The sequence below is a fragment of the Epinephelus fuscoguttatus genome, linkage group LG10, assembly GCF_011397635.1.
Source record: "Epinephelus fuscoguttatus linkage group LG10, E.fuscoguttatus.final_Chr_v1".
Classification (NCBI taxonomy): domain Eukaryota; kingdom Metazoa; phylum Chordata; class Actinopteri; order Perciformes; family Serranidae; genus Epinephelus; species Epinephelus fuscoguttatus.
In genome coordinates, this window is record NC_064761.1 from 42038046 (window position 1) to 42060058 (window position 22013).

The following is a 22013-nucleotide window of genomic DNA, read 5'->3' on the forward strand; positions in this document are numbered from 1 at the left end:
ACCTGGATCAGGAGGTGGAGGGTCACAGGCTCAAGTCCCCATCAATGCCAACACCCAAAAAATATGTTGGTACCTATTTATTTTTTGGAACCGTAAGTTCCGGATACAACTTTGCCCTCAGCGGGCCGTGTCGATTCTTGTCAGAACTGACGGGGGCAGTATACGCACATCAGTCTGTGCCGAGGACGAGCGCCAAAGAAGAACACTTGTTCTCCATCGTATTTACTAGAAACAATGGCTTCCACAAGTGCTGCTGGAGCCACAACACCTCAACTTGTCAGAAAGTCAGGTAGTAGGAGTCGTGTGTGGATATTTTACATCTGAGGTAGTTGAAAGCGGAGTAATTATAAACTCGCAAAAACCGGTGTGCAAATGGTGCCTCCAAAGTTTCCAGAACAAAAGAGGAAACACTTCAAACCTGGCTAAACACTTAAAAAGAAAAAAATAAACAGCTGTTCACTACTTATGTTGATGTGAAATGATTGCTATCATTGTTGTGAGGCATTGTTCAGTTTAAACCCTTTGTAAAACATAAACTGATACATGGAGAGAATGAATGCCATCGAACTTTCTTTTATCCTGTGTAAAATATTGATCAAGTAACACCAGAAAAAAGTTCTTCTTCACAGCTCTAAAACAGTGAATGCCAGTAGCTGTACAGCGCAACTTGCTGTGGTATTAGAGCAGCGAAGAAATTTTTTTTACACAAAAACTGCTGTTTTATTCAGGTGTGAAACTACTTCAAAGTTTATTAATAATAAATAAACCATGTGGTATCAGATCGTGTATGAACTTGCATACTTGTCAATACCCAATCCAGCATTTTAGGCAGTGCTGAAGGCATTACCGATACAAGTGTCGGTATCGGAACAACTCTCAGCGCTAAGCCTGGGATACAGTAACAATGCCTTTGTTGAAATGTTAGCACGTAGAAGTGGCAGGCCTATAACCACAGCTGACATCATGTTAGTCAGACTACATTCTCCCTGGCTGATAAAAACACACTGTGTTGTTTCTCAGTACTGGTGGGACCAATGAAAGTTCATTTCGACTTGGCTAGAAAGGTGGAACTGGACCCAGTTGGGCTCAGGTCAACTGGTTTTCAGTGGCTCTGGTATCCCAAAGGCAACTACACTTCAGTGTGCTCAATGACCACCCTTACTTTAAAGTACAGTAGTTCAAACTGTACAGAACACAGTTTAACATCTTAAGCTTGATGTAGTTCTTTGTAGATGGTGCTTTCTTTTACAGCTTTAAGCAGACATTAACATGGTGTCAGGTGAGTTTGTGTGCTGCATAAAACTCTTCTTAATAAAAAGAAGGCTTTCAAGATATCAGAGGTACATCATGTCTCCCACTCAGAAACAAATTCACAGTTACAAGCTTCCTTCTGCAAAAGCTGTAAAAAGCTTTAGGAACCTGAACAGTAAGCTCCGGGTTCCAAACAGTTCCCCATGTCAAAACTACACAGCTTAAAGGAGATCTTTTCTGTTTAAGACTGAGCCCAACATCCATTCAGACTGCCTTGTCGACCATTATACAGCACACAGACACAACACCTACTATGCTGCATTGGCAAAATAAATTGCAAGAAGCAGGCTGGGTAGTGGAAAGTAACAGAGAATGGGTACGAAAAAAAAAGGGGAGCCTGAGACTGTAGACGGAGCAGATGGAGATGAGAATTGAAAGAGGGAGAAAGAGAGCCTTCAACAGGGTTTTCTTTGAGAGTTTCCACACAATACTCTGTGGGTTACTATGACGCCCTGGAGTCGCCTGCTGGGCCCATACAGGCAGAAGTAAGAGGTCTGTTTGGCAGGAGTGGAAAAAGTATTCAAATCCTTAACCTTGGTTACAGCAGAGGGACTACAATGTACAATTAACAAAGTGAAAATAAATGTCCTGCATTCAAATTTCTGCTTTCACAGCTAAAAGTGACAGCTGTGAAATGTACTTACAAATACTCATTATGAAGGGTGGTCCCCTGTTTGTACTGTATAAGAAGTATTTTAAAGACGAAGGTGGTCTAATGAGTACTTTTAGGATATAATTATCCAGTGGAGGTGCATCATATTTTATGATGTCAGTGTTTAATGTATAAAATCTAAATCTGATAGTAAACTGACAAGCTTATAAAATGTTTTGCTTGACTCCTGTCCACGCTTTTTGCACCCTGATGAAGACCTCAGGGTTGAAACCGGTCGTGTTTTAATGTAAGCAGCCATGTTTTTTGCATAAAGGCTTTTTAACTTTATTCAACTGCATGTGTCCCAGCTGCACGCATGAGTGCCTGAAGTTCATTTTTTCTTCCCAAGAAAGGCAGATGTGGTAGAGTAAGATATATATATAGAGAGATCAAAATACAGTCTTCCTCTTCCTTGTATTTCTGTTTATCACTCCAGATTGTTTTGTGAGCTGCTGAATGTTGAGGATATCGGTCATAGAGGTGTCTGTTCTTGAAAAAGTAAGCTTGTAACTCTGAGTTTGTTCCTGAGTTGGAGACACGGTGTACCTCTGACGTCTGGAAAGCCTCCTCTTTACTCAGAAAAGTTTTATGCTGAACCAAAAATTCACCTAACACTATGTAAATGTCTGCATAAAGTGGCAAGCTGTAAAGACTAAGGGACCACCTGCAAAGGATCACATGAAGCTCGTGGATCACAAATGGGAAACACTCAAGTAAACTGACAGGAGCTCAGAATAAAAGAGTGGTTGTTGTGTAAATGCACACACACATGCAGGTGGCTGGGTGCACCTGGCATGCCTGTGAGTGACACACTGATTTTAAACCTAATAAATCCCCACTGAGTAGAGATTTTATTGCAAATCCAGTCCCATTTCACACATGCAGACAGGATACAACCTCTTCACACATACACACCTGCTAGCCTACATATATAAAGCTGATGCAGGTTGTGTGCATGGAGGAGGGGGGGAAGAGAGGAGAGAGTGAGGGTCTGCAGAGCACACCAGCTTCATGATTAATGCGGCTTTTAGCTGCAGCGGAGCCCGGGCCCCCCCAAAGCAAACTGACCGGGTCGCCCATTCAGCTCCCCCCTTCCGCCTCTCTCCCTTCCTCCATCAACCAAAACCCAGTGACTGTGAACCGGCTATAACCTACACACCATTGACTACATTTCTGCACTAGCACTTCAACACCAGTGTAACCTAGGCGTTGCACTTCATTTCACTTAACTCCCACTGCGAGTCAACCCTCCAAAGTGGACAAAACCCCACACATTGGGAACATTAATTTAACAACAGGAGGGGTTGAAAGCATCAGTCTATAAAAGAACATGGAATAAAGTGAGTAATATGTGATTATGCACTTGTAAAAAATGAATAAAATCATAAGGATAAGTGCAAACAGGGTCATAAAACACACTGTACTGCAGAAGCATAATAAGGTTACTATAAAGTCACCATGGAGTGCCAAAGACAGGCTTCCCCAGTCCCTTGGATTTTTTTCACTGGGGGTAAAAGAGCAGGAAAACGCGCACATAACAAGGGGACGCACACTGACGTGCACGTTAAACAGCAGATATTTATAAGATGTGCAGGAATGAAAAACTTGCACCGCTTTTATCACTTTATAGAAAGCAATTACGCATCATCCGCTCCGAGAGAAGGGCGCACTGTAACAACTACACACGCTGGGGACACAGATGCCAAATGCAGCAAACCTCCCGCCTAACACCACTAACAAACACACACACAGCCCCTGACCACTGTGTTTCTATGGGGGGGTCACTCCCCCCTACACCCGCCCAACACACACACACACACAGACGCGCGCACACACTAAAATCCCGATGCACCAGCAGCAGCAGCAGCACTAGATAATTCATTGCAGTGATAGGAGCAGAGAAGCACACTGAATCCACAGGCTCCTCTCACATCCTAAAACACTAACTACCACACACCGATGTACAAGTACACACTTTGTGGCCCCCACCGCGCACGGGACCGAGACGAGCTGTGCCACTTGTGCTGCATCCGTTCAGCCTGTTTGCATTGGCGCACTTACCTTTGCACTACAGCGAAAATGAGCACAGTTAGTTCCCATTTTGTGAAAAGGCTTTAGAATCCATTCATTCCCGTGTATCTCCTCCTGGTTTATTCAGACATCCACAGTGTGTTTCAGCAGGGAGAGTAATCCAGTTTTCCATCCCGGGGAGAGCGCTTGCAAGCTTCGTTACATCTTTTTCCACAATCCCCACAAAACTATGTCAGGCTTCTTTCAGCGCGTTTTTTTTCTCCTCCTCGCTCCTCTGCCCCCTCTTCTTTCCTCTCCCTCTCTCTCCCTCTCTGAGGTTGCCTGGTTACCTCTTTCTGTAGGCTGGTTTAGACCGCCGGCCGGCAGCCAATCACAAGGCCGGGTTCAGCTTAACCCCTCCGCTGCTGAACTGTCCTGATTTCCAGCTTTCAAGGAGTGGGAGTGGAGGGGGGGGTGAGGAGAAGAAAAGCACTGGGTGATGGTGAAGGGTTTAGAAAAATGTATATTAACAAATTTATAATGAGCGAGAAAAGATGAAAGGAGACAGGAAGGAGGAGGGGCTGCTGGGGGAATTTGGGGTTTGAAATTAAAAGTTGCGGAGGAAACGTCAGACTTGTGCGTCACTGTTTGGCCAGGAAGTGTATTTTTTGTAGTTTAGAGGATGTGAAAGGATGACTGTATTGTGAAAAGTTCACTGCCACCATCACACACATAGTAATGCTGCAAAGAACACACTCATTGAGTCATGGATGCACACAAGCAGTCATCGTGACGCAGCCTTCACCCAGTCATTCACCAGAGAGTATTGATTAGTTAACCACCCACATTCAACTCATGCAGTCTCAACTGTATGTGAGTCATGGACTTGGCAAACTCATCCCTCACCTTGAGAGCAGGAACACACACACACACTGTAAGTTTGTGGAACTATGAAAAACGTGAGGTAAATTAGGCCTAAAGATAGAAAACACAGCGTCCTCACTGTTATTTTATTCATTGGAATAAGACTGACAAAAGAAAACTTGAGGATGATGCAGAGATGCTGACTTCACTGAACCACAGCATTTTGCCATTTCATGCCGTTCTTCCATTCTTCCTTAAGCCTTAACCTTGTGCAGCTTGCCCCCTCTAATCCACACCACCTGTCACCTCTCTGCCCCTGCACCACCTCCACTCCCTTTCTTCTCCACTTCCTCACCTCAGATCATCCTCCTCTCCAGATGTGGCGTGCTGCTGTCAGGGGTCGGGGAGTCCCAGTCTGGACACAATTCCTCTCATCTGTGCAAAGACTGGAGGACACTCAGCAGTCTGCCAACTAAACCTTTTCTTCCACATTCAAGCGAGAGTGTAGGCTTGATTTCAAAGTTGGTGGAGACACAGTTGTTGGTGGGGTGTGACGTGCTACAGTAATAATATTAATTTTTCCAGTAACGAGCAGTGTAACTAATTACTAATACAATGTCAGTATTAATATTACAGTTACTCCAAAACCAAACAGCTCATTACAACATTGCTTTTGTTATCACATCACTACTGACATGAAATACAACATCACAACCAAGCGTCACACTGCGCAGGCACGTCCAACCCGATCTCACTCCGAAATCATTGAAATCCAGCGCCTGGGCAGTGACTTGCGGCGTCAGAAACAAACGAAAAAAGTCCTTTAACATTGACATGATACACGGCGGGACAAGAACGAAAGTTGAGGTGGCGAAACTCCAAGTGGGGCGGGTGGCAAGGGTTTCACACAAGAGAGTGGTGCTCGCATCCCGTAAGAGTATAAAGACAAACCCTGTCCTTTGTTTCATAAATCCAACCATGTGTGTTTGTTGTCAAAGTAAAATAAACATCAATTTGCGGTGTTGTACTTACGTAGTGCTTTTATAATTAAAGAGACTTACGTAAATGTTACATTTCCTGTGAAAACAGAAGTGTATTTTGAAAACAGACAATGCATGTAACAGGCAGAACTTGACACGGTGTCCCAGAATGTCAACAACCAACACACCCAGGGTACCTAGCACGTCGTATGTGGACGTGGAAAGTCCATGACCAAACGTCAAGCCCCTACATTTGGGGGCTAAAAAGCCGTTGGAAAACAGTGTCAGGTCCCTAAAAAACACCCACGTTCGGTGCCTAAAAGCTGCAGGCAACACACAGCAATGACTCACTAAAAAACAGCTACTTTTGTTTGTTGGTCTCGTGCAGTGATCTGCAGTTGGCAAGCGTCTCGCCAAGGTTTTCACTTTCCACTGTCCCCTCCACTTCCTGATGACAAAACCAGCTGACAATAGTTTTCTACATCACTTTAGAGAAACACTGATATTATTTGCATGAAATGTACAAATGTAACATATCCATCGATCAAGGAAACACAGCAATGTCTCTGTAAAAAAAACAACCACTTTTCGTGGCACTATTTACAGTGGAAACACAGTGTAAAACACTCATTTGGGGCTAAAAAGAAGCTGGAAAAACACGGACTGGTCCCTGAAAAAAAAACACGTTTGATGCCTAAAAGCTGCTGGAAACACACAGCACTGACTCGCTAAAAAACTACCAGTTTTCATGTTTGTTGGTCTTGAACAGTGATGTGCAGCTTGGCAGGCGTCTCGCCCCTTCTCCCTGTGCTGTTACCTTGTTGTGGTGGAGAGGCTTGTGTGCTTCTAAGACCCTGAGAGCTATGCTGGGGGTGGTCTGTGGCCCCTGGAAGGTTCAACCTTACCAGTCTGATCTCAGGAGAGGAGCCAGACAAAAGTCAGCACACTGGCTCATGGGCATTGTGCTAACAATAGCCCCTTTTACACTGCCAGATTTACTGTGAATGTTGGGCCGTTTTGCCGGCAAGCTGCAATTTTCCACCTCGTAGGGGTAAACGTATTGGTGGAACCTTTTCGGTTTAAAAAGACCGAGGCGGCCTTCCACCACGGGAGGGGCTGTTGATGACTTGCCGGAGGAGCTGTTGATGACGCCGCACGTGCGACACACTGGCGGTGGATAAACAGGAAACAGCTGATAGCAGGAATTAGCGAGCAGCTAGTAGCAAGAGGGAAACACAAACCTGACAGACACTGTAAAGATGAGCAACTGGGGAGACAAGGAATTGTGCGCCCTCCTTGTCCTCGCAAACAAAGAGGCCATTAATCGTCAGATGACGGGGACGGTGAAGAACGGGCCGACTTATGAGAGAATCGCTGACGGACTGACCAGCCACAGCTTTCCGTGGAGGCGCAAGGCGCAAGTCATTAGTTACGTCACACGCTGAGCTACATGTTTTGTTACTTGCTCATGCCCCCCATTGCCCCGAAAAAGCCACATTCTGTATAAACAAAAGTAGGCAGACAGCATTTTGCTGCACTCCCCGATTTTGTTTTCATACTGCCAATGCTGAAAAAAGACTGATTGGGCTTTCCTGCAAATTTGCACAATTCCTATTTAAAAAGGGCTAATGCCACCCCATAAAACACAGTGTTACAGAAACTACAATGAGCAAAACTGTTGACATAAGGTACTTAGTAGACCCCAGCCACCAAAACGTTGGCAGTGTGACCATTCCTGATGGAAGCCGAGAGGAAATCGCAAGTGCAAAAGACAGTCTACTAGGGCCAAAATCCAAGATCCGCCTTGGAACATTCCCAAACCACATACAAGACCATCAAGACAGCACAAATCCTCAGTAAGATGAAACGATACCACCTGGACATCCTGGGGATAAGTGAAAGTCACTGGACTGGCTCTGGACACCAAGGCGTCTCACCCAGTTATCACATCATCCACCATCCTCTCCACCTAACGATGACAAAGTCTGCTCATATACTATGTCGATTTAGAGAAATGTTGATATGCTATGTATGAAATGTACAAATGTGACGTATCCAGGGTTTGCAGAAACATACAATGCCAACATTTTCTTCTGGAGACTGGGTTGACATACAATAGAATCTATAGGATACAGCCATGTATGAACAAAAGTAGGCAGGTGGCATTTCACTGCACTCCCTGATTTTGTTTTTATACTGCCAGTGCTGAACGAAGACTGATTGGGCTTTCCTGCAAATTTGCACAATTCCTATTTAAAAAGGGCTTAAGTCTACTTCTATGATCTGAAACCTGAGTTAAATCCTAATTTCTCCATCTCATCAACCTCACATCTCAATAAACTTCTCACCCCTCCTTTCTTTCTCGACCACCCCACCTCCCCAATACGCTGTCCTCCCATCATCTTTCCTTCCCTGCTGTTTTCCTACCTAAGTATAGCTGTAGTTTACCTTCTCTATCTGTGCAGAGCCCTCCTGTCTATCTCCCTCCCACACTTCAGTATCTCTGCCCTTTTTTGCCATATCTCCCTCCCTCAGTATCTGCCTCCCTCACTCACCGTCCTCCTCTCTTTCCCTCACAGTCTCTGTCTGTCTGTCTCAGCTTGGCTGAACAGATAACTCCTGGATGCTCATGTGGGCAAGCCAGCAGCTAGCTTTCTCTCTTTTCTCTCACTCCCATGTCACACACACACACACACACACAGAGCAGTCACACAGAAATACACCTGAATAGATGTAATCGCATAAACACACGCACAGGGACACAGACTTCTTTATACACACACTCTCTTTAGGGTAGTCCATGGGAATGTCCAGATGGATATGATACCCGGTGAGAACGTGAAGGTTGGCTCCGTCTTACTGTTCACACTAAACATTGTTTCACAGGATTAGGATCCCTCTAATACACACATATGCAGAGAAAGGGACAGAGAGAGGAAGTGGAAAAAGAGTGAGACCGACAGGGAGACAAGAGAGAGAAAAACAGAGAAAAGGCGAAAGAATGGAAATTTATGCGTATTATCAGCAAAACGGGTCAAACTCGTTAAAGGCAACAAAGGCAGCTCTCTAATTGCCTGAGCACAGCTCAACACTGCTCAGCTACAGTAGTGGCAGTACAGTACAGCTGGATGGTCTCTGACAGTCACTTCATCATTGGACAGTAAGCCTGATTAAAATCTTAAGCCATGTACCAAGTAACACATGTTGACCAACAACGTTCATACATCAGATACATGGTAGAAAGTATTAAAACATGTTCATATGGATGAGGGAATCTCTGGATAGAAATGATGCCAATTCAGAGCTCAAACACATGGCTCACCAGAGAGGACAATGAGACGGGATTTGGGGGGATGAGATCTGGAACACACACTCATCATTCAAACTTTAGGAAAGATGCAGCAACTAACAGCAGGTCCTCATCAGCTTCAGAAGACGCAGTGGAGGTGAAAAAATTCAGAACGCCTGCTCCGAGTGAAAAGAGGCATCTCATAAAACAGACAGGTTGTGGGCGTTACGTCTAGCCAATACCATAGCTCATAAATATACGTACATCAAGGCACCCAAGATGAATGACTGTATTTATTTTGTCCATACGTTTTCAGATGTGTTAAATATGTAAATCCAGTAGGATTAAGTCCTTTAAATACTACAGCACAGTAGGGTGGAGGCCCATCCATGTTTTGCATACATAATAGAACATAATCGTGTGACATCTCATTCAGCTCCAGGTGAAACAGACATCCTTCCTTTAAAGGCATCATTCTGTTCGGGCGACATACACCAGTTTTTCTATGATGTATATTTTTGCATTCTGTGTATGCCATTGGCTGGATGAATGAGAAAAGCCCAGGACCTGTCCATGCTACGAGATGCAGCTTTACCTGGATGCAGGCAAATTAAACATCCTCACCGCCACTGATGAGGACATCATGGCAGTAACATGTTGGTTGCTACACCGTATTAAAAGCTTTAACTGTAACCGTGTGCTCCAGATCTCATCCCTCCATACTACCTGACAATGTGGCTTACTGTGTAGTCACATGACATAGTAATCAAATGTTCGTTGACGCCTGTAAATGACACAGTCTCCTCTGAAAAGGTGTCAATACGTCTGGAGGTGAATTTGTTAGACACACCACGAATGAAATGAGATTAGCTATGACCCAAATGCACATAAACATACACGGTGACCTGTCTCACCTACTATCTCCCATACTGCTTATTTAGCTGCGAACACCAGGGCGTCGTTTGTGGATGTGTGAGTGTGTCGTGAAGACTGAATGAGCGATAGAGAGAGGAAGGGTAGGCAGAGGTAGATGGAACAGGGCTATGAAGCCGGACCCCCCTCCAAAGACGAAACATCCCAGCATAACCGTAGCTATCAAAGCATGCCACTCTTCAATAACTCTGATGTATCAGGATATCAAGTGCCTGACAGATGTGAAGAGAGTACAGGAGCAAGTGGAGATGAGGAGAGATGGTTCATGAGAGAGAAAATATATTGAATCTGAGAACTCTATGTGCAAACACATGCAGGGGAGTTTTGACAATGTGACAGGCCATTCTTATTGTATCCTCATATGTAAATACAGAGGAAAAGAGACAGAAACAGAAAGGGAGACACTGCTGAGCATGATCACAACTTAAATCTAGGTGACAGGTTGACTTGTGAGCTAGTGTGTATGTGTGCATGTGTGTGTGTGTGTGTGTGGGTGCGTGTATTAACCCACAGGGGGTTAGATATAAAGATGTGCTCTGCTGAAATGTCACACATGTTTATGCTTTCATCAGGATGTGTAACTTTGCGGGCTTTTGCCTCTGGGAGGAGCCATCATATTTCATCATATTTCATTAACACATTTCCAGCATACACTGACATCTGCGCACGCACACACACACACACACACACACACACACACACACACACACACACACACACACACACACACACACACACACAAAGGGTTTCCCCCGTAGAACAGAGGGGAAGCAAAGGGTATCTAATCCCACCTCTGTGTGAGCGTCGCTGTGAGCACTGCTGCCAGTCTGAACTCATTGTACTCTATCAGCCCTGACACCTACACCACTCTAAAATAAAATAACCAACTGTGTCATACGTCACCACAACACTGTTTTTCCCATTAAGTCTTTTAAAGATATTGTACACTCATGCTGTGATTCTGAGAAATGTTATATGTCTGCAACTTTGTTTAATTGTACTGCTGCCTGTCTTGACCAGCACACTCAATGTGGATTTTCCTGGTTGAAAAAGGCCGTAATAGACTTACCGCTTGATTGAACGTACGTGTACATAATGCACTGTGTCTGTGTATATGCTTGCTGCAGCACTACGCAGCCAAAACGCACAATACTGGCTGTCTCCACCTGGGGCAGACAACAGAAATATGACCCAGAAATGGGGTAATGCATGCCTAGGATAGCGAAGGCAAGACCCGCCCTACTCTGCCTCCAATTGACTTACCTTGACATTCTTACACTAACCCTAACCAATCTCATTCCTCATGCCTAAACCTAACCAATCCAGCCAAAAAAGGCAATGGGTGCAGTTACATGATGGTTTCTCATTCGGAATTAAATAAATCTGAATGAAATCATTTGGAATTAAAGTTTTTCCAGGTAGTTTACATGGGAAATATTCATTCCGAATGAGGGTTTACATGGGAGATCAGTTTAATCGCCTTTATTCGGGTCCACGCAAGGTTTGGGGCAGGGAAGGTTTCTGATTGGATAGGGGGTGGGGCGGACGTTACATGTTATGTTTCCCGGAAGAAAACACTGTAGTCCTCGCTCCGGATAACAAGATGCTTGATGCTGCCGTTCTTAGTGCCTTTTTCTGGCTTGTTTTGCTTATATTCTTGAAGCAGCAGTACGACAACAACCTTGTTCTGCTAATGCTTCGTCTGTTGAGGAGGAGAAGGGAGGCAGAAGGTTGAAGAAGGGAGATAGATGACCGTGCTGTGGCGAATGGAAACCGGTGAGTGCAACGAGTCCGACTGCCCTATCTCAGCCTGTTGCTATGCACGCTATATACGTCATCGCGCCAGAAGGGCAAGGAAACGAACATGCGCAGAAAGACCGGAATGAACTTAAAGAGGAATGAGTGTATACAAGTGCGAGAAATTCTGTCGCAATTAGAAACGGAATATTCCAGCCCCTTACATCAGAGTGGATTTTCAATCACATTGGCCATTTTCATTCTGAATTAGGTGTTTACAACATCACTTTTAATAGGAATGAACTTTCATTCCGAATGAAAAGGAAATTAAACTGTCCATGTAAACACACTCAATGACTACTAGCCAATCAGAGGGAGAGTAGGGTGAGCCATGCCTTCGCCATCCTAGGAAAAATAATTCAGCTGCTGGGTGTTGTAAACAAACATGAATACCCTTCATATGCTTGATGAGGAAGAAGAACTATGTCACTATGTAACAGCGTGGAAACCTTGTAGAGATGCGGGTAGTTCCGCACCAGGTCTGTCAGGCTCCCTTCAAAAGTTTCTGCCATTGCTTCGACAGCGACTCCGTCTAGTCTGTCTAGTCTGGTCTCATGGTCACTGTGTTCAATCGCATGAGCGCCTCTAGTGGTCATGTCAATATTGCATTTCGCATGCGTCACAGTACCACGCGTTGAGATGTGTGGCCGACAGATCAAACAAACGCAGATCACGCATGGCAACCATGATGCGGTCGTGTTCACGTTGTTTGCAGCAAGTACATTATGGCTCTTACAGTTTACATCCATGTCTGTGAAAACATGGGTGCTTCACACACATCCTTCCCTGGCAGCAAGAAGATCTTTACATTCAGCATAGCTTCAAGATCAGAGTCACCAATTCAGTATCTGACCAAATGTCTCCCCTCCTGTTCCTGACGCTGAGTAATGGCCAGGAAAGTGTTTTATGCAGAATATTGTGATGTTACAGTGAAGCTGACCTTTGACTTACAAAATACATACAAAATGTCATCACTTCATCATTTAAGGAATTTTTGAGTTACCGCAGAGAACTTGTTTTGTGAGGTCACACTGACCTTGGGTCTCACTTATCAGTACTGAATACATACAAAACAAGGCCTGAAAGAGGCATACAGACTTGATGGGACCAATGCTTACGAACATTTTGGAAGAGGGAAATTGGCGACTCAAACCCTGATTGTAGAGATTGTTGAATATTTTTTTGGCACCAACATTTTTGTTTTTTGGTCTTACATACATTTTTAGTGTGGATCCTATGCATTGTTTCATAATTGAGACCTTGACCTTTGACCTTCAACCCCAAAATTCTAATCAGTTTATTCTTTAGACACATTTGAAGAAATTCCCTCAAGGCATTCTTGAGATATCACGTTCACGAGAATGGCACAAATGCAAGGTCACACTAACCTTGACCTTTGACCTACAACCACCAAAATGTATTCAAATCATTGAGTCTGAGTGAACATTTGTGCTAAATTTGTAGAAATTCCCTCAAGGTATTCTTGCCATACTGCATTCACAAGAATGGAACTTACGTACATACAAACGGACAGCCTGTAAACATAATGCTTTCAGCTACAGCTATCGCAGGTGCTGAGGCATAAAAAAAACTAAATAAAAAAGACTTTTGTCACAACAGTAATGTGATTATGTGTCGATCTGGTGTGGCACAAATGTGTTTGTCTAAAAAAGACAATTGTTTGTTTAGTTTTAAAAACGAGACAAATCAGTTACATAAATACATGAATCAAAAGTTGTTCTCCTACTTAGTGGATGTGTACATGTTTCATTATAGCAACATAATTTGTGTCCGAAAAGTAATTAAAGGAGGTTATTAGCAGAAAGAATATTAACATGGTCTTACTGGAGGTGGCAGGAGGCAGGGGTGATAACATGAGCAGCAACATTACAAACTGTTGTCTTTTATTTTTCTTCATGAAGCTCCAATTTTCCTCGTTTCATTCGCCTGTGAGAATTTTCCAGCTCTGCTTTATTTATTTATTTATTTACTTATCAATTTATTTTGTGCAGTTAATGACTCAAGAATGAAGCATTCAATGTTAGAAAAGGAGATGTGTCTGTCTAAGTCATTTTACATAAAATGATTAAAAATTAACATGTTAAATAAAAGAAACTAGTCCATACCCACTGAGTGCACAGTTGCCCACGTACAGTTTCACATGGTGTGTGTTTGGGATACAGGTCATAGGAAATTGCAGATTAAATAGTCAACTGAACCCATTAAGAAGAGCAATGTATTCAGACAGAGTTTTTGTGAATTTGATTGTACGATTGCTTTATTGCAAGTACAGTAGTACCATTGCCAATAGTGGGATAGTTAGTGTGCTAAAACTGTACATTAGTAGTTGAGGTAGCATGTTGAAAGGCAGATAGTTAAAGTCATTGCCTTATAGAAGCTCAGTTTTAGGAAGTTTTCCAACTTTTGCCAAGAGGGAACTTTAGATATTGCTCCCTAGATTATGTTCACCCAGTTTCATGCAGATCGCTCAAACTTCCTAGGAAGAGATCCGTTTGAAGTGTTTTTCAAAAAATTCAAAATGGCGAAAATCTTTATAACAGGAAGTTATGGGTTCTTGAGGCAAATGTGTTCCTCATGAGGAGAGGCATCTCTGTGCAAAGTTTCATGTCTCTACGACATACGGGGCATGAGATATGCCCATTCAAAGTTTGACATTTCAATGGGCTGCTATAGCGCCCCCCTTTGGCCAATTGATGTAATATTGCTTCATTGGCATCCTCCCATGACCCTCTACCACTGTGCCAAATTTCACATGGATTGACCAAGTCAGTGAGGAGAAAAAAAAAGTTTTCGTCATTATATAGTAAGATAGTAAGATAGTAAGATGACTTCCACATAAAACATAGGCCTTCTAAATCATGCTGTTAAAGAACACACTATGCCACTATGGCCAGTGTGTTTTTATGGGCATGTTCAATTTGTGTGTAAAAAACATCAGTGGAAACACCAGAAATCCAAAATAAAGTCCACATATTGCCAAAAAGTCGGTGTATCATCACACATCAATAAAGGGATGAAAAATCACAGCAGATGAAAACATCACATCTTTGTGAAGAGATGAAAAGACTGTAACCTTCATCAAGATTATAAAGGAATCTGCTGCTGCTCTTATAACTATGTCATCTTGCACCTTCTTCTGCAATCAATGGTTTAATGACAGCAGACCAGAATTAGTGCAACCAGCTGTTTGGCTGAATGCTCTCAACACTTTGGTGTATGAATGCTCTAAAAGAGCATGTTCATTGAATGTGCCCATATTTTTTTTATTATGAATGTTGTCATGTCATTTGAGCTGACTTCACCTTCATATATCTCAAAAACTGTACAGTAAAATCACATAAAATATGTCATGGCCATAATCAGGGTACCTCTGAGCAGGAATACTTTGAAAATTTCACGACCTATTCTTTTAAATGGAATTTTTAATACCAGGAAATTATGAATGTTTATATGAATTATGAATTATGAATGAATGAATTTATGAATTATGAATGTTTATAATGTAATTTGAGGACTTTCCTTTTTATATTTCTCAAAAACTGTACGGAACATGAACCTTTGTTCGGTCATAATCAGGGTCGTCCACAAGAGGAATCCATTGAAACTCTCAGCAAACTTCTGAAGGAAAGGTTTTTATGACAAACATAATTATTTGATGATATTTTAACTCTAGATCTCCATTTTTTGAGTAAAAAGCAGCACAGTAGAATAACTTCAATTTTTATCATGATTGGAATTGGTCTACTATGCAATAAAATGTCTTGGCTTGGACCTTGGGTATCAAGGGGCAAAGGGGACAAAGGTGTGTGCACACTAGTGTTGTGTCATTCGCGAACGAATAGTTCAAAAGAACTAATCTGTTGAGGGAACATACTGAACTGAATCATTTTCAGCACAATGAATCACTCGCGAGTCGCGAGGCAGCCAAGGTGCAGGGAGGGACTGCCTACCGCGTGACGAATCACCCGGTGAACGAATCACTTGGTGAACAAATCACTCGGTGAACAAATCACTCGGTGAACAAATCACTCGGTGAACGACGTAACCCTGATCCCTGAATGATTCAAATCATTTCTTCTCAGTGATACACTTTCATAGGGACTGTTTTCTCCAAGCTAACGACTAATGTAGCCAGGAGTCAAGCCACCTGAACACAATCACACACCTCCCCATTGTTTTAACAGACTTAGTTTCCAGATAAACAAACATAAAATGTTAAGCTGGCCAGTAATGAGACTCACCAGTGCAGGACAGACGCAGCAGCAGCAATGGAGAGAGACTGAGTCAGACTACGCAGTACACAGTCAGGGCTCCTCCCGCCAAGCACTGAACGATTCGGTGAACAAATCTTTGGAACGAATCATTTTAATGAACTGAATCTAGTGATTCAGTAACATCTAAAGAACTGCTTCGCCCATTACTAGTGTGCACCCTCAGCCACCTTCTGCACGTGCCTGGTGAAGTGAATGTATCAGTTTGCAACGTACGAACTTGAACATGTGTACCGCTCACTTCTGTGACGTGACCAACACTTGCTTTACAGCACCCACCGTGCTAACACAACAATGGTGTGGTATCTCTTCCCTATCAAATTGCGTTTCCCTCCTGTTCTAGTGTGAATTGCACTTTAGACACTGTGCTGTTGGAGCCTGTTCATATGGATATTTGAGGAAGTTTTATGAACAAATCAGCACAGATTCCACATCAGCGACAAATTTGAAATGACACTTCAAGTTGAAGCATCCGACCAATCTTGGGATATATCTGTGAGTGAATGATGATCACAAAATTTTATATACAAAAAAGAATTGTGACATGAATGTAAACTAATTGGAATTTTGGGGCAACTTCAAACTATGAACTTAACGTCAGCCCCCAATTTCTAATTTTTGCATAGCAGTATTGAATGTGTGTTAATTGGCATTTTGTTTTTGTGCTACATTTGGATGGAACCTTGACAACTGCGAGGCATCAAGAACATCAAGTTGATCCTCGTGAAGAACAATCGTCTTGTGTGGACTTGGAGAGAACTTCTCAACAACACAGACAATCTGCTAGACAATCATGTAAAACACATCATAGGACACAATAATGGACTGAGAAACCTGCAATAGAACCAAAGCTAAGCATTACCTTATTGTTAAGGGGTGTAATCAACCAACAGCCATGGGCTATCTGTATTTTCAGTTTTCAAAATCTACAATCAGAGACATTTATCTGTCCACCATTACTGCAAGCTTTCATTTCATAAATGTGAAAAAGACATGATTATACTTCATGTAACACGTGCCTCTCAAACAGCTACTTCTACAGCATTTCTTCTGATGTCTACATGATATATAAAAGTGTATGTGTTAAGATCAACCCTCATGCTCCCAGAGACAAGTCCTCACTGCAGACAGCCAGTACATCTACACTTATCTAAGGAGAAATGTGTGTATAAAAGTGTATAAAAATGAAGTAGGAGAATCATGCATCAGTGTGAAGTGAAGAGTTGATAAGAGTATCTGTTGTACACTATCCTCCTCTCCACTGGACTGAAGAGTTATGATACTGACCCTGCTCAACCTCTGGTAAACTCTGAGAATCACTCATCGAGGGGGGTTAGGGGAGGAAAAGTGTGTGTGTGTTGGGTGGGAGGAAAAGGGGGGTGATGGTAGCACTGAAAGGGGAAAGGAGGGCAGAGTAGGTGGAACAAGTCAAGCTGACACAGCTTCAGTGTATACTCAATATTGTAAATAATGCAGGATGTGCTGTTTCTCATGGATGTTGTCTTCATTCATTTTTAACTGGTTCAGTTACACAGTAGTACTCCAGCTCGCTCGCTCTGCGTGTGCCAGCCTGCATGCATGGGTATGTGCAGGTGTACGAGTGCAGGCATGTATTTAATGTGATAAACTCACCTTTCAGTAGAGGTCACAGAAAAACAAGCAGGTTAATGGCTCACTGCTAATTGTTTTTTGATTGCTGGAGTTAATTAAAGCTTAGAAATCCACTTAAAAACAGATATTGGTGTTGACCCGCACGCTCCCTCTGTCGTGCTGCTTCTTTGGCAGTGATTCAGGAAAAAAGTCAGAAGACTTTATGGATTCATATAAAACTGACCTGAGCTTTTACACCTAAAAATTACTTAACTTCACTGTTTTGATTACAGCTACCAACTAAAAAGCCCCGATTACTGCCACAGTGTTGCGTCAAGGTGGGTGTCACGATTACTCTGCCAAGACAGTCTTCCCTTGCTTGTTTATCATGTTTTCCAGACCATCAAGGATGCTGCGATCGCCACAATTAACACAAATTGAGCCAATCCTTGTAAATTCTGAGCGACCTTGCAATTTTGTCCAATCACCTCAACTTACACAAATTTGACTATTTAAAACAGGTAATATCTCATTTCATTGCAGAGCTGCACACAGCTTTTAAATCACTCAGCTCCTCTTTCTCTCTGGGTTTATCACGAGACTACTGCTGCAGGACTGGAGCTCTTTGTCTGGGACACAGTCACGCACACAGTGACAGGGCTAACTGTTAGCATCACTCCGCTAACGTTATGCAAAGGTTATTAATGTAAGGCAGGTTTCTCTCTTCTTCGTCTCAAAAATAAACTTACTAGTTACTGAATTAACTATCAAAGTCCACTTCAATGTCCGAAAAGAACGTAGGACAACTGAGCATCGACAACAATAGTGGCATCTCACATCTTATATATATCACTCCGCCAAACATAATCATAACTCTCATTGCACGATATTAAATAGTTCCAAATTTAACGTAAAGAGCAAATTAAAATATGTAAACAATATATGAATGTAGTTAACATTAAATCATGTAGATGCAAAATGATGAACAACGGAAAAACAAGACAATCTACTGGTTATGTTCTCAAGAAAATAATTCTCATCTTACATTAATAAGTTTAACAACAGAGCTGAGCCGTTATGGGGTCAGATGCTAAACACTGCTGCAGGGCTTCTGCCCAAGCCGCAGAACATGACGAGTAGGGGTGAGATCACTTTGTAGGTAGGTAGGTTTATTTGACAACAATTAAAAAACATACATGAGTAACTGCAGATCAGTTTCATGTACATTAATTAAAAATCGTTGAGGATTAAAATACACAATAAAGCCCAAAGGCTTATTTCCACTGCGATGACAATAAAAGCTGGCAATTGTGTCAATGTTTGGTGTTAGCTCATGCTAACCAGGCAGAGAGGGCAGGAGGACAGCGGCTCACGGAGGCGGTCCTTCAGTGCTGCAGCAAATGGCTATTGCACCCCCGACCCACCATCACAGATAGAGAATAATTCTGTGGGAAACACTGACTGGTCATGGTAATAAGCTTTCAATCTGTAGCAACATCACAACTATCAATATATAAAAAATATAAATGATAATGTAATTATAATATAATATAAAAACAAAACACCCCTGAACACTGCAGCACACATTGCATTTATTCAGAAAAGCGGGAGGTGAAATTACGCAATTCAGACTACAACAATCCCAAAAATAGCCCGCGAAATCCTGGAGGGACTGGTTTTCATGTTTACAAACCTAGAGTGAGCAATATCACAGGAACAGCAGACACTGTTGGCATTTTAGAGCGGATTCTCCCTTTAAGGCCGTGCCACAGAATGCCTAAACACAAGGCTGAGAGCAAGGACACAGCGGGAACTCCAGTCCTCCGTGTGCTATCTGAGGCTAGGCAATACAGCTAACTGCATTACATTAGTTCGTATGGTCAGACACATTGTTGATGAAACCATCTAACCTCCACCTCAGCCTTAACTCACAGCGTGTGTGTAAGTGGGTGTGTGTTGAGAGAGAAAGTGTGTTTCTGTGTCGGTGTGTGTCTACGTGTGCTCGGGCTGGTGAGTGAGGGCTGCCTGGGGCTCATTGCTCATCTCAGTGGGTATAAATAGAAAAATAGAGAGCCAGGAATATAAGAGCATCATAGTGTGTCTGTGGGGCGTCTGTGGGGTGGAGAGGCTGCTCAGAGCTGGGGGGAAAAAAACGTCAGATCTGATAGGAGGTGGATGGGCCGCAGCATTCAAAGCTAAACAAATGTTGGATGTAATAGCAAGTTTGGTTTGTCAAATTGAAACCATATCAGATGGAGCTGCAGGATGTAGAACTGTGGCGGTCTCCCAGTACAATACCAAATCCAAACAGTAAAGATATGATTTTATTTTACAATGCAGAATTGATTTTTAAAAAGCTGAGAATCTGATTGTCATTTTGTGCCTTCATGCTGCTGTTTTTACTCATGTTTGCTGCTTCATTAATTTTCAACAGGTTCAAAACAACATACTCAGAGCAGAGTTTGCAGCACTCGTCTGTTGTTGCTGGCTGTTGCCTCAGCACCCCCTGGTTTGTTTTGGCATCGTTTCCCCTGTGCACTCACTCAGGTTTTTGTGTGATTAATGTCATGTGTGGAGATGACTGCTGTGTAGCTTATGTGAGTTTTTATGCTAATCTATCTACTTGCTCTGTCGCCATTCGGTATGTGTACGGATTTAAGCTGCGTTCAAAATCACTCCTCATTCACTCTTTATGACAGACATGCTATATAGCACACACACACAGTCAAAAGAGTAGTTTTATCTATAGGGAGCAGTTAATTGACATTTATGACAATTGTGAATCCTTGCCATTTGGTTTCATTACTAACAGGTGTCGCACAAAGATCATTCCTGCACCTTTAAAATGCAACACACTGCACTGTGGGATGGTTGAAAGTAGTTAATATGCCACAAACACATCAATTTGATTGTGTGGAGTTTTGAAGGCACAATATATTGCATTAAAGGGACAGTTCACCTCAAAATTGAAAATACATATTTCCCTCTTACCTGCAGTCTTATTTAGGGTGCTTTCACACCTGCCCTGTTTGGTTCGGTTCAATTGAACTCAAGTTTGTTTGACTGCCTATGTGCAGTCTGTTTGGGCAGGTCTCACTCAGGTGTGCATCAATACAGCCGGACCAAGACCTTCTTGAAGAGGTGGTCTCGGCCCGGTTCCAAAGGAACTCTGGTGCGGTTGGTTTGTGGTGAGAAGGTGTTCCGACCTGGATGTGAAGCAACTGCAGTCACATGACACATTGTTTGGGTTAAACATGAGCATGTTACAGTCCTGGAGGATTATTAATGTGCACCTCCTCCTGTACTGCCTTAATATGCACATTCAGCACATCCAATGCATCAAAACATTGTTTTCTAGTTGGAGCCGCGTTTGCCTCGTTTTCAAACTGTATGCTTTGACTAAAATGAACAATGACAGCAATATAGTCCACGATGAGCAGCGCTAAAATCAACCTGCGTAGTTGTCCCTCCATTGTGACATTAGAAAGTGTCACATTTATCTTGCAAGTATACTCTTCTTCAACGTTTGCTTTACTTCCTGGATTTTTCCCACATGGAAATTCTGACCAATCAAGAGCAGCTTCCTCACACAAGGCATTTGATCTGGTCCTCTTGTAAATGCTGCCCTGCACCCTTAGAGAGATTGTTTGGATGTGAGTCGCAGAGTGCTGGCTATATCAGTCGCAGAAATGTAATCTTGATATAATGGAACTAGATGGCACTCTGCTTGTGGTGCCCAAAACACCAAAATATTACATTTGAAAAACTCACAGCAATGTCTCTGTACAGAAATTGTTGACCAGGTTACTCAAGATAATCCACAAACCTTGTTATGAGCAGTTTCATCCAGGAACTATTTTCTTTCTACCAAACCACAACCACCAACCATATCACCATGCATAAGGAAGTGTGCATCTATTGCTGGCTCACATATCAACACTGAGGAGCACACCATTAATATCTACATCTCAACACCACGAGCCGAGTGCCATCTAGATCCATTATATATGTGACAAGGCAGACATCTTTACGGCTGATACTTGGCAACTTACACCAAAACAATCTAGACTGATAAAAAGCTCTACAGGTAAGAGGAAACATACGTATTTTTGAATTTAGGGTGAACTGTCACTTTAAATTCTCACTCAGAATTGGGGCAGAGCAAATAGGTGAGTGATATCAGACACAGTCAGAGCTTTGGTTTAACGGCAGCTGAACAAAAGGTCAAAGTGGCAGAACAGATCGCAGGTCGTTATGTGATGACAAGACGGCATTACTCAAAAGATGGTGTGTGT

General features: G+C 42.7%; 1 protein-coding gene across 6 annotated transcripts in view; it reads right to left on the reverse strand.

Annotated features, from left to right (window-relative positions):
• Positions 1 to 22013, reverse strand: part of dab1a (DAB adaptor protein 1a) — a 353945-nt gene that overhangs the window by 120538 nt on the left and 211394 nt on the right. For 5 of the 6 annotated variants that reach the window (XM_049588163.1, XM_049588162.1, XM_049588159.1 and 2 more), the window contains exon 1: positions 4025 to 4296. The exons of the other annotated variant lie outside the window; for it this stretch is intronic. The gene's annotated coding sequence lies outside the window, so the exon portion shown is untranslated. Of the gene's footprint in view, positions 1 to 4024; positions 4297 to 22013 lie in introns of those variants that run through there. 6 annotated transcript variants of the gene reach the window in all.